We start from the raw sequence: 17517 nt of genomic DNA, 5'->3' as shown, positions 1-17517 counted from the left end.
ATGTCCCCACCCCGACACGAATGCAGACGAGTGCCATGTTCAAGAGCGACATACTGCCGACACGATGACAAGTATGGATCCGTTTTCCCCACCATTTCTGGCGAGTACCCCAGTTATTTTTAACAAGCTTGATTGGGATAGCATATGCTTGTGAGCGTCATTATGACGGAATCCGATGTCATTAAGTTTTAACGAGCCTGAAAAAGGAAAAACTCGGCGCCTTTTCCTATTTAGAGAGTCTGAAAAGACAGCAAAAAGAAAACTCCAGGGGGGTCCTTTTTCGTAAAGTTGTGTCTCTCGAGCCCGAAAAAGTATAAAACAATGCTCGAAAGAATCGCCCGACCGTTATGATCGAGGAGTACTTTTCAATTATAGTGACATTCATAACCATTTATGAACCGGAAACGACAAGGGTCCGACGATCTTTTCATTTTTACACGGTCGGAAAAGGGTTTAAAGATGACCGCCTCTTATTTACTTTTAACGAGTCAAGAGGGGTAACTCGGCAATCTTTTCACTTTTAATGAGTTAGAAAAGAGCTGAAAGCAGACCTCCATTTTTATTCTCTTTAACGAGTCAAAAAGGGGAAAATACTGGGCAATATTTTCATATTTTACGAGTCAGAAAAGAGCTTAAAGGTGACTCATCCTAGAGGAACGAGTGGTATAAAGGGTAGCAACTGGTTCCGGCAATGGTGGAACTGCTCAAAACATGTAATGGTCAAGAGGCTGGCTAATAAAACCACTCATCGCTGTGGTTCCTCAGGAAAAGATAAACAACCAAGTGAAAGCATATGATCAGCCAAAGAGATGGTGGCGATGGAATGAAAACAACCAAGGCTCATCTAGCAGAATTCAGCGGATAAAAATGGCAATCACGAGATGTAAGTCGAGTATGGGTTCATTTTTACACAAGCTTGAACCATGGAGAACTTTTCTTGGATTCGGTTTCATGTTTACACAAGCTTAAAATGAAAAACTATGCTTGTTATAAGTTCGCATGCCCCCAACATAATGACGCAAAACGAGGTACATGCCCCCCAAGCTTCATTGCATTCAATAAAGTGGATGGAATGAAGGTTCACTCTCGAGATATATGAAAGACTCGACTTATATTTTACGAGATCTTAATCAAAGACTCGATTGGGAAAGGGGTTGTTTCATTTTTTAATGAGGTTGACATAGTAAAAGAACTATCCTCATAGCCCTTGTTTCATTTTTTAATGAGCTTGACACAAGATCAGGAACCGTGCTTGAACACATAGTTTCATTTTTTAAGGAGCTTGACACAGGAAAATGAACTATGCTCCGCCAAACCTAGTTTCATTTTTTAAGGAGCTTGACACCGGAAAAGAACTATGCTCCACCCGAACTTCATCATAATGAATAGAAAGTCGGGGTTTCCAAGATTGCCACTCCCGGTGGAAGGGAAACATCTTGGAAGTCAGGGCCCAATGCCCCCAGGACACTATGCACGATGGCGGCATCACTGGATCCAGGCATGGGATAGGTGGCCACGTAGTTGATCTGTGGTGGGGTAGATGGAACTGGTGGATGAAAACTAGGAGGGGACGACAACGGCGCAGGAGGCATCGGGGGACTAATGAATGACACTTGATCGATAGTCACAATTCTTCCATCGCGCGGAAAGAAAACCACACGGAAAAGCGAAGAAACGAGGGCCCCCATGGCGTAAACATAGTCGCGACCAAGGAGAATACTAAAGTCTAAAACACCTTGGGTAACCAAGACGTCTATATAGACGGTTTTGCCTCCCAAAGTAATAGGGAACTTCGAGAGAACTCCTAGAGATGGACAGGCTCCTCCGTCGAAGGCCAACAGATTCTGAGTCACTGGCCCAAGCTACGGGGAACCTAAAGCTTGCCAAGTAGTGTACGACATAAGACTGACAGATGCCCCTTCGTCCAAAACAGTGCCAGGTACTGCCTTAGCACAGGCATGTACTGTGATCTGGAAAGGCATATGGGATGGAAGGAAACCGATGATCAGGCGATTCCAATCAAAGGAAGCGACCAGACTACTTGGTGGGGGAATTGTATGATTGTCCCCATGTGCTAAAGGAACTGAAGGAGAACCTTTGGGAGCAGCTGGGTTAGGAGAGTCATTTCGGGACTCAGGAGAATCTGAAGAGATGAGAAGAACATGGGCATGATTCTCTTCCGAAATAGAGTGAGCGAGCGGCGGACTCGAGTCAACACTCTTTCCAACCAATGGTTGGCCTGGAACAGGCTAGGGACAGCCGGGTTCGGGAAGAGGGGCCTGGACAAGAGAAGAATATGAATCAATCTCTTTGTCAGCAGGGGGACGATCTGCAGTTGCAGAGAGACGTTGATAACCAACGAGAAGTTGGGGTGAAGGAGCTGTAAGACTTTCCAAGACAACGGAGGCTTTATCCATGAGTGGACAAAGGTGAAGGGGATGATTGCATTCACAAAGTCTACAGGGGATTCGAATCTTCCCTTTTCCCTTACCATTCCCGACTGATAAGGTAGCATCGCCGTGAGCTTTAGAGGACGATGAGGGGCGGGCCGGATCATGAGACCATACTTCTAAGACCCTAGGAATGCCAAGACAGTCGCTTTGCATAATAGACAAGGAAACTTGACCTTTCGCGGAGGAGCGGAAGGTGGCCTGACTTCAGGTGTACTTGGAGTAAGAGCTGTACTTCTAGCCTCTCCCTTGGGGGCCTTCTTCTTCTTCTTCGTCTTCTTCTTCTTCTTCTTAGCCACCAGGTTACTCGAATCTAGACTTTCACCAGGTGAAGTAGAAGATGAGGACGTAGAAGTAGGTGTAGAAGGGGAGAGGTCCACCTTAGAATCAACATGATGTTGTTCAGATGGAGGGACTGATTGATCGGTAGGTGAGACGGCAGGGACCAAAGAGGTGGAGAACAACCAAACCGGCAACGTTGCCATATAAGGAGCACCAACATTTCCAAAAGGAGCGAAATGACCAGGGCTCCCGTCAGAGGGGATCCCGGGTTGGTGAACCCTGAAAAAGTTGCCATCGAGATCGAAAAGAAACCTACTCAAGCTAACACAAACAAGATCTAACCGGGTAAATGTGAACACGACCGAATAAATTTTAAGACAAAGGAACTGAACTTGACCTTTTCATGTTTTAAGAGTCGAGAAAAGGACAAAAAGGTGACTCTAGTCACCTTCGAATGTTTTGTGAGCCCGAAGTGACAAACTGCTTAAGTGAGTCTTTTCTTTTAAGGAGTCCGAAAAGGATCAAAAGTGACTACTCTGGAGAAACTAGGCAAAGGGTTTACCAGACAATCCGTAAAACTGCTTATACACCTTGGAAATCATATGAAAACCAAGGACTTCCCGTATTGCAGTCAATCTTCCCGAATGTTGTGTTCGGTGCATTACGGCTTGTAAGGCGGCAGACACGGCTTCCTGTGGATAAAGGATGATAACCTAGTGGGTCTCCCCTATATACGTGACGGTACGTGGGAACTCAAGTCCGTGCTAGACCACTATCGAGTCACAAGAGGAGGGATCACCCGACCGTAATGTGAAACAACAGTGACTAGGTTTAACGACGCCGGAGCACGTCTCTAGCCTAGACCTCTAAACAGTGAGCGTTATGTTCCAATGCGTTTTTAAGTTCATTCAATTCATTTTATGGTTGATCTTTGATTAGGTTTCGATTTCCAGGTCCTACCATATGTAATCTCTCACAATTCCCTAAATGCAAACTATATGCCAAAATATATCACTTCGTTCGATGAATGCTAACTACGAGAGGGTTGAGAGCTTTCACACAAACAACAATGACCATAAAACAATCAACAATAACTCTAATGCAGCTAATGGCAATAAACACAACTTTTCTCGAAAGTTACTAATCGCTAATAACAATGAAAAGCTTTATTTTCCATTAACTAATGCAAAGCAAAAGCGATTGTTTGTTTCTTTTTTGATGGCAAAATGCACTAAACAAATTTTGAGAAACAATAACAAAGAGTAAAAATACAAATTTCACTCAATGAAAGTACAATCAAATCCCTAAATACTAAGGCGGTCCTTCAGAACCAAGAGAAGATCTCAAAGACCTCAATGGGCCATGTAATCTAAGCCCAAAACGAAGCCAAGCAAAATCCAAGCGAAAAGAAGAGATTCACTCGAATAACGCAATAAAAAGTTAAACAATCACTGAACAAGTGCAAGAGAGTAACCAAAAAGTTGACTGGACCAACAGAAGGCCAAAACTCCTAAGGAAGGCTCGATGCACAAAGCCACTAGATGCCCTAGGGCTAAAATGTGAAATCGACAGAAAAAAGCAAACACCCAAAGATTAAAGGCCAAAAACCAATCAAACAAGACTTTAACACATTCAAGTGATTGAAAGGTAGTATCCAGACACAAAAACCAAGCTTGGAACGCTCAAAACAAGCAAACTCTAAAAGGTTCCCTGGGCTGGCACGACTTTCAGGCCAAAAGTAGCGCCAATTGAGGATTGGCGCGGGTTGTACATTGACAAGTGGCGCCAATGGCGCGACTGTTATGACAAAAAGAGCGCCAATCAAGTTTGCTATGCTAAAAATAAAAAACAAGCAATCCAAAACTAGGCCAGCAGTACCCAGACAGACCAGGGAACAAGAGACAGGCCCAGAAAGCTATCTAAGCAATCAAAACAAGAGAAAACCAAAGAGACAAGACAAACTCCAAGTTGTTTAGTTCGTAAACCAAACTGGAGATTGACTGAAGTGGTGTTGATCTACTTCGCTAATGAAAAGCAATAGCGTTTCGAAGGCTACCTGGCTGTGCTTCAGGCTCCGTCTAAAGTTTACAAATCAAACAACAAGATCTCCCCAGCGGAGTCGCCAAATTTTTGTGGAGGTAAATCCTCTCTGCGGACAGAGACGATCCCTACTAGCCCAGACTGGGTCTAGCAACAATCACACAATGCTATCACGCAAGTTCCTAATTGCAAATACAAAGTGGATGGTGAGAACCTACTTGGATTCCAACGCTAATGTTCGTCGAAGAGATGTCGCCTTTGTTCCTTTGCCTTGGCCGGTCACGATCCGCACAATCTCCGTGATAGGATACTTGCAGATGCAAAGAACAACACGAAAACAAGCATAAAATCTAGTAGATGCAATTATATATCAGTCAGAAAAGATATAACTCAACATCAAACATAAGACAATGAGAGTGGAACCATAATGATAGTCATCTATTATTAATAAATAACAAAGAAGAATACAACCATTGTTCTGACGTCAAATCCTCCTTTGGCTGGGTAGTCAACTACACAAGTCTTGCAAAGCTTGTTGGGATGAGGGACAAGCCTCTCTCTCTCTTTGGGTGACAAGAATCTCCTTACTTAGATTTGGCCTTATGGGTGCAAAGAAGGCTCTTGCAGCTTCAAACTCTTGAACTCCTGGGATTATGAGTATTATGACTGTAACTAGCTTGCTCAAGGCATAGAGGCAAGCTTTTATAGATAGAGAGGGAAAGAGATAGGATCAAACACATTATTCATGGGATTGGCTTTATCACTTGGAAACTTCCATGAAAGGTGGCAAACCACTTTCCCTTCTATGGAGATTCGAAGCCAAACCATCCTAGCTCAACATAGATTCAGTTGGTGAATGGGTTGAAGAGAACCTTTAGGGGTTTGGTCATTGAAAACTTTACTCAATTCGGTTGGCGCGAGTGCGACTCTGGGACAGAGCGCCAATGGCGCGCCCTTTATAGAGTATTTCCCCCATTGGCGCAGGCAGTGAGCTGAGAACCCACGCTAATGTAAAAAGAGCTGTTTTCATGAGGATTTGGTAGGAGATGTCTTCAGGGCAAATAAAGCTCATACTTAGAGGAATATAATGCAAGTGGTTTCAGGTCATGTCACTTCTCATAGGTCCCGGAATGAGTCCTCCAGTGTGCGGGTAATGGGTAACAGGGACGGTGACAAATGGTGACAAATTGCTGTGTAACATGAAGATGTCAGATGGTGGATCTGTCGCTGATCATTTAAATGAGTTTAATATAGTTACCAGCCAGTTAAGTTTTGTAGGGGTAACTTTTGATGATGAAGTTATGGCTTTGTTATTTCTGTGCTCATTGCCAGAAAGTTGGAATGGTTTAGTTATGGCCATAAGTAACTCTATCACTGGATCTAGTACTTTAAAGTTTGATGATGTTGTCGGTGCAATCCTTAGTGAGGAAATGTGACGAAAAAGCTCCAATGAGACATCAGGTAATTCTTTGACTGCAGAGACTAGGGGAAGAAAAATGTTATATAGCTAGGGGGGATAATATGGGGTACCAAGGGAGGTACCCAAGGTAATAATGTAATAATGGGATGGGCCATAGTAATAAATAAGGTGGTTAACCCATGTCATGTAAGGGACCACAAGTAGTTAATAATAATGTAATGGGCCCATGGTATTAGTTGATGGTATGAGGGAACCATGGTAATGATGCATGGTATTGTATGTATGAGGCCTATATAGAGGCTAGAGACTCCACATGGAGAGATATGAAGTGAAGGATTATTGTATGAATAGGCATATGGCTTGTGGAGTGTTCTCCTTCCTTAAGGAGTGAATGTATGGTGATGCCCTACCTTAAGGGTTTTGAGATCAATAAAGAATAATTTCATATTATTTTTGGGTTTATTTGCATTATATTATGTTTTCGTATCTGATCTATAATATTCTTGGTTAGATCTACAACAATTGGTATCGGAGCTACAACAAGTGGTATCAGATCTACAACAATTGGTATCGGCCCATGGTATTAGTTGATGGTATGAGGGAACCATGGTAATGATGCATGGTATTGTATGTATGAGGCCTATATAAATAGCAGTATCTATACCATCTGCCCAAAATTGTTTAAGGCAATCCTGCATGCAATCTCATGCACCTTACACGCTCCATGATTGTCATGTTAATCCTTTCTGACACACCATTTTCTTGTGGTGTTCCTGGAACTATCTTTTATCTATGAATTCCATTATCTGAACAGTACCTATCAAACTCTTTGCTGCAATATCCACCTCCATTGTCTGATCTGAGACACTTCAACCTTTTTCCTATCTCATTTTCAACCAAAGCATTCCATTTCTTAAAAGTATCAAATACATCAAATTTATTTCGAATACAATAAATATAGGTTTTTTTGGTTGCATGATCAATAAAAGTAACATAATAACGAGAGCCACCAAGAGATGACAATTGAGCAAGTCCCCATACATCTGTATGCACAAGCTCTAATTTTTAGCTCTTCTTTTCATTCCCAACTCTAAGGAATTTGACTCTCTTCTGTTTTCCATAAACAAAATTCTCACAGAATTTTAAATCAACATGCTTCAAACCTGGCAACAAATTTCATTAGTGAAGAATCTGCATTCCCTTCTCACTCATGTGCCCAAGCCTATGATGTCACAATGCCATATCTTCTCCTGTAGAGGTTAAAGAATTAACAAAATTAGAAATACCATTGCATAAATACAATGTACCAACATTTCCTCCTTTCGCTATTACCAGAGATCCTTTAGTGACCTTCCAGGTTTTATCTCTGAAAGTAGTTACGCAACCTTCACCTCCCAACTGACCTATTGAAATCATATTTTTCTTTAAATCTGGAACATGCCTTACCTCCTTCAATAGCCACTGATTTCCATTTTTTTGTTTTATGAAAATTGTACCCATTCCAATGATTTTACAGGGTTTATCATCACCCAATCAAACCTGTCAATCTCCTTGAACATAATCATAAAAATGTTTCCTATTAGGTGTGGCATGGAATGAGGCCCCTGAATCTACCACCCATGCATCAATAATATTTTCTAATGAAAGAATCAAAGCATCTTGCAACACATCACCTGTTACATTCGCTTCATGATTATTTTCTTATTGTGCATCTCCTTCTTTTCCCTTTCGAGACTTGCAGTCTTTCCTCAGGTGTCCTTTCTTCCCACATTTCTAGCACACTATCCCCGATCTGGACTTGGATCTGCCTTTTCTTGACCTACTACGATATCCAGGGCTCTTTCCTCTTTCCATAGGGGGGATAATATGGGGTACCAAGGGAGGTACCCAAGGTAATAATGTAATAATGGGATGGGCCATAGTAATAAATAAGGTGGTTAACCCATGTCATGTAAGGGACCACAAGTAGTTAATAATAATGTAATGGGCCCATGGTATTACTTGATGGTATGAGGGAACCATGGTAATGATGCATGGTGTTGTATGTATGAGGCCTATATAGAGGCTAGAGACTCCACATGGAGAGATATGAAGTGAAGGATTATTGTATGAACATGCATATGGCTTGTGGAGTGTTCTCCTTCCTTAAGGAGTGAATGTATGGTGTTGCCCTACCTTAAGGGTTTGATCAATAAAGTGAATCATTTCTATATATTTTTATCTTGTTATTCTTGAGTTTATTTATATTTTCATATATTTCTGGGTTAGATCTACAACAATTGGTATCAGAGCACTTTCTTGGGCAAATCGTGAAGAAATATATATATATATATATATATATTATATATATATTTCATTTTTTGCAGGGATTTTTGGGTGGCGAATTTGTATATCAGATCTGTACGTTTTGGTGCAAGATATGCAAAATCTAATTACATATCTGTATTCCTGGTGAGAAAATAGAAGATTTCAAAAAAAAAATCAGTTGAATCGGAGTCCGGATGAAGGAGATATCGCTGATTTAAAAATCAGTGGGGTTGCAGACAATCTTCAGGGCAGCGGTTTGCGGCGCAGATCTAGACATCCTGGTACAAGATCTGCAAAATATAATTGCAGATCTGGATTCTTTGGGAAAAAATACCCAACTTAAAAAAAAAAATCAGTCGAATCGGAGTCCGAATGAGGGAGATATCGCTGATTTAAAATCTGCTCTTTTTTAAGAAATTTTGGGTGACGGCGGGAGAGTAGCAGCGCAGATCTGAAATTCCAGTGTCTGAATCAGGATTTCTATCACATGGGCAGATGCAGAATAGTTGTTCCATTTCCAAAAACAGGTTATAATAGAGATTCTGAGCAATATTGACGAAACTATGACATTTTCAAATTTTCGCCAAGTAAGTGAATTTTTTTTCCAAACCATTCATGGCTTCTAGCAAGCTTCTATTATTTACAGGAAAAGATAATGGTCCTACTATTGAAGAATACATACAAAGATACAAGTCTACACATGGGAAATATTGGAGGATTCCAATAATATGTAATATGAGAGATGAGGCTAAAAATTGGTGGTTATCACTTGACCACCAGCAGTTGACCAAACTTTCAGATGCAGAATATGAAAAAGTCTTTCTGGACAAATGGTCTCGGGCTAGAAAAAAGGAGAATAAGACACATAAAGGGTTAATTTCTACGGGTGTCTCCTTATTGTAGGTTCATGGATTCATTCAAAAGGAGAATATCATTGTTTCTATCAATCCTAGTTGTAAACATAATTTTATCAGTGTTAATTTAGCAAAAAAATTGCAAGTCCCAGCAAAACAAATTGAACATACACAGGTTGATAATGAGGATGTTCAAGTGTACAAAGATTTGAAGATTTCTATGGATAAATATGTGTTTCATGGTGATTTTTATGCTTCAGAGATGGATAATATGGATGTTGTTTTGGGATATCCTTGGATGGAATCCGTGGGTACTATCAATATTAATGTGCAGAAGAAATTCCCGAAGCTATGGTATAAAAAGAAGAAAATTACATTACAGGATATTTCCATCCATAAACAGGTAGAGCACATGGAGGCTGAAGCAGAAGATGTTCAAGGGACTGACATATTAGATGATGAGCCTTTGATGATCGACAATCAAACACAAACAGAGGTTGCAGAAGAAAAGGTTACAGGTGATGATACATCAGAGGAGGGCTCAGTGGTTGAAGTCATATTGAAAAAGAAGACACCACAACAGGCACCACAGCAGGGTGAAGTCAAGCAAAATCCATCATGGGTTAAAACTTCAACATATCATCACCCACATCACCCCGCAAGACAACCATCAAGATGGAAACCAAGTAGTCACATGATGGATAGAAAGGAGAGACGATCCACCTACTACACATCAACACAGAAGAACTGCCACGGTCAACTTCCATCTCAAGTGAGCGAGGCACCAGCGAGATCGAGGGTTCACCTTTCTCTTGGATGGCTAGATGCACGTGCATGGTATCAGTGGACTACTCTTTTGAGTAGATCTTATTATTTGTGTTCTTCCCATGTTTCGGGGACGAAACATGCTTAGGGGGGTGGAATGTTATATACCTAGGGGGGATAATATGGGGTACCAAGGGAGGTACCCAAGGTAATATTGTAATAATGGGATGGGCCATAGTAATAAATAAGGTGGTTAACCCATGTCATGTAAGGGACCACAAGTATTTAATAATAATGTAATGGGCCCATGGTATTAGTTGATGGTATGAGGGAACCATGGTAATGATGCATGGTATTGTATGTATGAGGCCTATACAGAGGCTAGAGACTCCACATGGAGAGATATGAAGTGAAGGATTATTGTATGAATATGCATATGGCTTGTGGAGTGTTCTCCTTCCTTAAGGAGTGAAGTATGGTGTTGCCCTACCTTAAGGGTTTGATCAATAAAGTGAATCATTTCTATATATTTTTATCTTGTTATTCTTGGGTTTATTTATATTTTCATATATTTATGGGTTAGATTTACAACAATTGGTATCAGAGCACTTTCTTGGGCAAATCGTGGAGATTTTTTTTTTTTTTTTTTTTTAGAAATGATTCACTTTATTGATCAAACCCTTAAGGTAGGGCAACACCATACATTCACTCCTTAAGGAAGGAGAACACTCCACAAGCCATATGCCTGTTCATACAATAATCCTTCACTTCATATCTCTCCATGTGGAGTCTCTAGCCTCTATATAGGCCTCATACATACAACACCATGCATCATTACCATGGTTCCCTCATACCATCAAGTAATACCATGGGCCCATTACATTATTATTAACTACTTGTGGTCCCTTACATGACATGGGTTAACCACCTTATTTATTACTATGGCCCATCCCATTATTACATTATTACCTTGGGTACCTCCCTTGGTACCCCATATTATCCCCCCTATGGAAAGAGGAAAGAGCCCTGGATATCGTAGTAGGTCAAGAAAAGGCAGATCCAAGTCCAGATCGGGGATAGTGTGCTAGAAATGTGGGAAGAAAGGACACCTGAGGAAAGACTGCAAGTCTCGAAAGGGAAAAGAAGGAGATGCACAATAAGAAAATAATCATGAAGCGAATGTAACAGGTGATGTGTTGCAAGATGCTTTGATTCTTTCATTAGAAAATATTATTGATGCATGGGTGGTAGATTCAGGGGCCTCATTCCATGCCACACCTAATAGGAAACATTTTTATGATTATGTTCAAGGAGATTGACAGGTTTGATTGGGTGATGATAAACCCTGTAAAATCATTGGAATGGGTACAATTTTCATAAAACAAAAAAATGGAAATCAGTGGCTATTGAAGGAGGTAAGGCATGTTCCAGATTTAAAGAAAAATATGATTTCAATAGGTCAGTTGGGAGGTGAAGGTTGCGTAACTACTTTCAGAGATAAAACCTGGAAGGTCACTAAAGGATCTCTGGTAATAGCGAAAGGAGGAAATGTTGGTACATTGTATTTATGCAATGGTATTTCTAATTTTGTTAATTCTTTAACCTCTACAGGAGAAGATATGGCATTGTGACATCATAGGCTTGGGCACATGAGTGAGAAGGGAATGCAGATTCTTCACTAATGAAATTTGTTGCCAGGTTTGAAGCATGTTGATTTAAAATTCTGTGAGAATTTTGTTTATGGAAAACAGAAGAGAGTCAAATTCCTTAGAGTTGGGAATGAAAAGAAGAGCTAAAAATTAGAGCTTGTGCATACAGATGTATGGGGACTTGCTCAATTGTCATCTCTTGGTGGCTCTCGTTATTATGTTACTTTTATTGATCATGCAACCAAAAAAACCTAGATTTATTGTATTCGAAATAAATTTGATGTATTTGATACTTTTAAGAAATGGAATGCTTTGGTTGAAAATGAGATAGGCAAAAGGTTGAAGTGTCTCAGATCAGACAATGGAGGTGGATATTGCAGCAAAGAGTTTGATAGGTACTGTTCAGATAATGGAATTCATAGATAAAAGATAGTTCCAGGAACACCACAAGAAAATGGTGTGTCAGAAAGGATTAACATGACAATCATGGAGCGTGTAAGGTGCATGAGATTGCATGCAGGATTGCCTTAAACAATTTTGGGCAGATGGTATAGATACTGCTATTTATCTAATAAACAGAGGGCCTTCAAGTACCTTGGATGGTGGTATTCCTAGGAGGTGTTAGTGTTGGTATCTTCATCCCTCCATCAATGATCAAAATTTTCTTGTTGCATGCATTATTAGGTGTCTCATTTGATCAGTTTCATTCCATTAGGTCATGGATCATTTGATGGCAGTGGCTTATTTTCAATTTTCCCTCATGATCTTTACTTGTTGGCCTATTTTCACAACATTCTGGTCATTCACAGTCATTTTCTGTCTTTACACTTGCAAAAGCCATTTTTAGGGTTTCAAGTCTCATTAGGTCTAGGGTTCGTCATCATAGTCTTGTAAAAGCCCAATAATGGTCAGCAGGCACATGAGGAGGTCTAATAAGGTCTCAGAATAAAAAAAATTTCAATAATCACATGCTCAGTGATTGATTTTTTCCCCAAAACCTTGTTTTGAGGAAAAACATGGTTTTTTCTTCTATGTATAAAGTTTCATGTAATTTTAATTTTCCTATAAGTAATAAGTCTGGAAATGCATCCTTGGTCACCTTGCCAAGCTCTTGCACTCCAGCTCCTACAAAAGAGACAAGAAATTCAAAGCATTGGTCCATCAAAAGTCAAAAGAGGGTCAAACTGCAAAACAAAGTGAAAAAGTAAACATTAGAAAGTGGGTTTTTTGTAATTGAAAAATTAAAGTCACTTGTATATAAAGTGTTTTTCATGTTTAAGACTTCATTTGTGCCAAAAAGAGAGAGTGAACAAGAAAAAATCACATTTGGAGGCGAAGAAAGGAAAATCGCAGCAAAACTATGAAAATCCTCCTAGCGCGGCGCACTTGGGTAGAGGCGCGTCGCACCTGATCGGTGCGGCGCACAGAGTGTAGGAAATGCACTGGGACTTGAACGTGCATGGCGCACCTGTTGGGCACGACGCAGCTGTGTATTGGCACAGTGCACTGGTCTGCCAAGCCCAAATTTCATCCAATCAATCTTGTCAAGCTCAAAAATCTTGCAAACTTCATTCCACAAGTGAAACATTCCACTTTGCCATTGCAAGGGTTTTAGTCCTCATTGATGGTGTGTAAATAGGTGAAAATACAAACCCTAACTGCTGCACAGATGCACTACAAAAAACTATCTAGGGTTTGCAAAATTGTCATTCTTGTTGTTACTCCCTTGTATCATTTTCACATTCCCCTCCACTACATTTCACTCATTTCATTTCGCTTCCCTCTCTCATTCACACTCATCCTACCGCCCTATCCCAAAAACCCTAAACCCTAACAACAAATTCCCATTATTACCCTAAACCCTAATCCTCATTCCCCAAACCCTATCACTCCCTAAAAACCCTACATCCAGCATCAATTTCCTCATTTATCAGTCCCACTCATCAGTCCCATTCATCAAACAGAAGTCACCTATTCTTGATTTAAAATTTCTTCATACTCATCATTTTACACCATACAATGGCAAACATGGAAACAGATTCAGCTTATGAAAGGGATGAGGAAACTGTGAGTGATTCCTCCCAAGAAATTTAGGAACCAAGAAAACCACATAAGGGAGGAAAACACATCCGGGAGGAGCCGACTACACTCACAGAGCTATTGGCTTGTCCTCTTGCAGTAGCATGTTTCAAACATCAGTCTTACTACCAGTTTTGTGAGATGGTGGAAAGGGTGAAATACCACCATGAGCTTGCTAGACTATTTGTCCTTCATCTTCACAATGGTCAGGTCAATTTAGCAGGTGTTACCTTCACTTTGACACCTGAAACTATAGCTAAAGCAATAGGTATTTTGAATGTGGGTGAACAGTAGAACAAAGGACAACTTGTGGACAAGGAGCATTATGAGCCTTATATCAAGGCTAGCTATCATAAGCAAATCAGTAGGGTCTTCCCTTTCATATACCTACAGGACACATATGCTCCACTCATGAAGCTCATTATCAAATACTTCAGCTGTGAAGGGAGATTTTCTCACTTGTATACCTATCATGTTAGACTATTGATGCATTTCACTAGAGTGAGGATGATGAACCTCCCCTATTTAATATGTGAAATATAGAGAAAATGACCACATTGGTGCAAAGAAAACCTCCTCATCAATAGTACAACAACATTTATCACTTTGCATTGATCAATATTGTTGTTTTTCATCAGCTGAGTTTGCTGAATGTTTCATGGGATGATTTCATTTCACATGAGGATTTAAAAAGCTCTCAAGTGACCCCAATCAGTATTTCAAGAGGTAGGAGGGCCTTCAAATTAGCAAGAAGTGCATGAGACTCAAACTACCAGTGTGCCAGTATTTGTCACTTACCAAAAGGGCACCAGGAGATTATTTGTAGCTGCCAAACGAGTACTATCTCCACCTGGGGTGGAAGGGGTCTCGTTTCCTTCATCAGACCTTAGGAAAATGCTATCTTCACCCAGGGTGAAAGGGGATTTGCCTTCTTCTTCAAAAAAGTAGTTACAGGACAAAGGCAAACAGATGAAGGGCCTTCTGAAGGTCAGGAGAGAGATTTCATTCTGATTCAGGATGAGGATACTAATTTGGGCTCCCAAAGCTCAAAACTCAAGGAGATCATCGAAGAACAAGAAGCTGACATTCATGACTTATCTCTTAACCTTAAAATAGCTAAGTGGATTACAAATTACCTTGAGCAATAGAAAAAGAAGTTAGAAGACAAGTAGATAATCATGGAGCTGCAAAACATAAGGGAAAACAGGCAAGCAGCAAAGAGGAGGAAAGTCAAGTTGACACCAATCAGGCAAGAGGTTGATGCTGACCGGGAATCTTGGCTAGAGAGGGAAAATATGAACTTGGAGAAGCTAATTGAGAAAACCAACAAGGAGAAAAATATGTTGAGGCATATGGCTTTTCATTATTTGGCAAGAAACAAGATTTGCAAAGTAAGAATAAGGAGCCTAAAGGCCAAGTTGAGGAAAACTTTGAGGAGAAAGAAAGAGCAAGATAAGCTCAAGATATTGGCTGAAGCTTCTTTGGCCCAACATAGTACTTGATGTAGGTCACTCATCCCAAATTTCAAGAAATTTGGCACACTTTTTGACAATTTTGAAAATTTGAAGGAAAAAACAAGTTTTTCTGCCTGGTGCATAGTGCCACCCAGCGCTCGCTTTTGCTAGGGACCTCCTCTGGAGGAAAAATATACATTTTTGGATTCCTTGTAAAAAATCATGCATACCCAGAAATTACTAGAAATTGTTGACAAGTTTTGAGCTTCCAAAAGGGTCAAAAACACCTCAAAAATGCCCTCTCTGCCACTTTTTGGCCACACAAGAAGCAGTGTTGGGAGAACTACCTTTTGGAGGGGCAAATGGACACCAAATTTAGAAATTACACTTGTTATAGAAAGTAGACAGATAGACCTTTCCAAAAAGCCCACTTGGAGAAACGTTGGTGCATGAGAAGGCTTCCAAAATCAGTTGGGAAAAAGCACTACGCACAGGATGGAAAAATGCCATTTTTGCCAAAAAAATTCTGTTTTTCGCCTAGTTTTTTCTCAGTTTGACTTTTTTCTCTTTCATGGTCAAAATCATGATGTAAATTGATGGAATTTGATGTAAAAATTATGAAAATTCACTCATGGAGGTAGATACATCATGTATAGGTGGTTTTGAACTGAATGAACCAGTTTCCTAGGTTTTATAGGCAAGCTGTTCCACTGCCTACCTTTCAGTTCTTAGTTTAGATCTTGTTGAAACAACTCCTAAACTCATGAATTCGACCCCTAAAGGCTAATATGAGTTTTTTTTTGCCTATATATAATATTTTTTTAGTCATTTGTAAAGGTTGGACTCTTGTGAATGCTTTGAGCATTATTGTACATTCATCTCTACAGTTTGGCAAGGAAATAGACCAGGGTTGCAGCATTTTGTGGGATTCTTATGGCAAGGTGATTTAGTATTGTTTTTCCTTATGTGATTCAAGTTTACATGTATTTATGTATGCCGTCATCTCTCTTTTTAGCTTAACTAAATGAATCAAGGATAAAGGTAGAAATCATTGATGTTGCAGTGCTTTACCTAGGGTTTGTTTAGCTATTAATGTTTTCAACTGTTTGAAGAGGATTCTTGAGAATTTCACACCCTCTCCAACTCCTCACCAGTATTAAGACTCTCCATTTCACTTAATTTAAAGTAATAAAGCATTTTCCTACCTCACCCCACAGAAACCTCTGCAAGACTGAGTCCATTCCCCGGACCCAAATCTGCCTTTCACATTCGATCCAACAAACCAACATAAAATTCATTAAAACTCCTCTAAGCATATACCTAGCCTAAAATTAGTCTTTATATCAGTCATCTCAAGCCTCATTTGATAAATTTTCTTGAGGTTTAAAAGGAGAGAGCCCTCTCCCGACTTGGTAGGGCTAGCTACCAGGTTAAGCGTGGTTTGATGTTACCCTAGACGTGCCTTTCTCAGCCTGAGGTCGATCTAGGCACTAACATAGCGGTGACTCCACTGGGAATCGAAAAGTTTGTTTGTTTGTTATTGTTATTTTCTTTATAAACTACAGATGGAGCCTGAAGTTAGCCAGGTAGCTTTCAAATTGCTCTTGCTCTGCAAGTGCATAGTAGATGAACACTGCTTCAGTCAATCTCCGGTTTAGTTTATGAACTGAACATCTGGTTTCCAAGTGTAGTTTTATGTTCCTCAGAAAAATGTAATCAAGTTCAGATCTGATTGTTGGATGGTGAAGAATGATCAGACACAACAAGGCTGAAATCATTCACCTGGTGACTTCAAATCAGTTTCGAGATCAGATCCAAGGACTCCACTGGAGGATGAACCTGACCAGCAGAAACATGAAAGGACAATATGGAAAGATCAAGTATTCAAGTTGGAATTTCATCCAAGACATTATGTGTTAGGTCTCTATACTACTAGTGTAACCCCTTATTGTTATTAGTATAACCCACTTATTATATTGATGTACCCATGTAGTGCCCATATTGTTACTATTGTGCCCCATAGAAGCCCACTATTGTTATTATTGTGCCCTTACATTATTATAGTTATGTCGGCTTTGATTATGTTATAACCCCTTAGACTCCTATATATAGAAAGGAGGTATTTTCATTTGTATCATCCAAGAATTGTTCATTTATGTAATGTAAGGAGGTTGCCCCCTCGAAGAGGCTGAATTCTAAGGCATTGATCTATCTTTT

The sequence above is a fragment of the Pinus tabuliformis genome, chromosome 3_1, assembly GCF_031772625.1.
Source record: "Pinus tabuliformis cultivar Carrire ecotype Pingquan chromosome 3_1, CPIR1, whole genome shotgun sequence".
NCBI classification, from domain to species: domain Eukaryota; kingdom Viridiplantae; phylum Streptophyta; class Pinopsida; order Pinales; family Pinaceae; genus Pinus; species Pinus tabuliformis.
The sequence above is the reverse complement of the archived record's forward strand: the minus strand, read 5'-3'. Positions refer to the sequence as shown.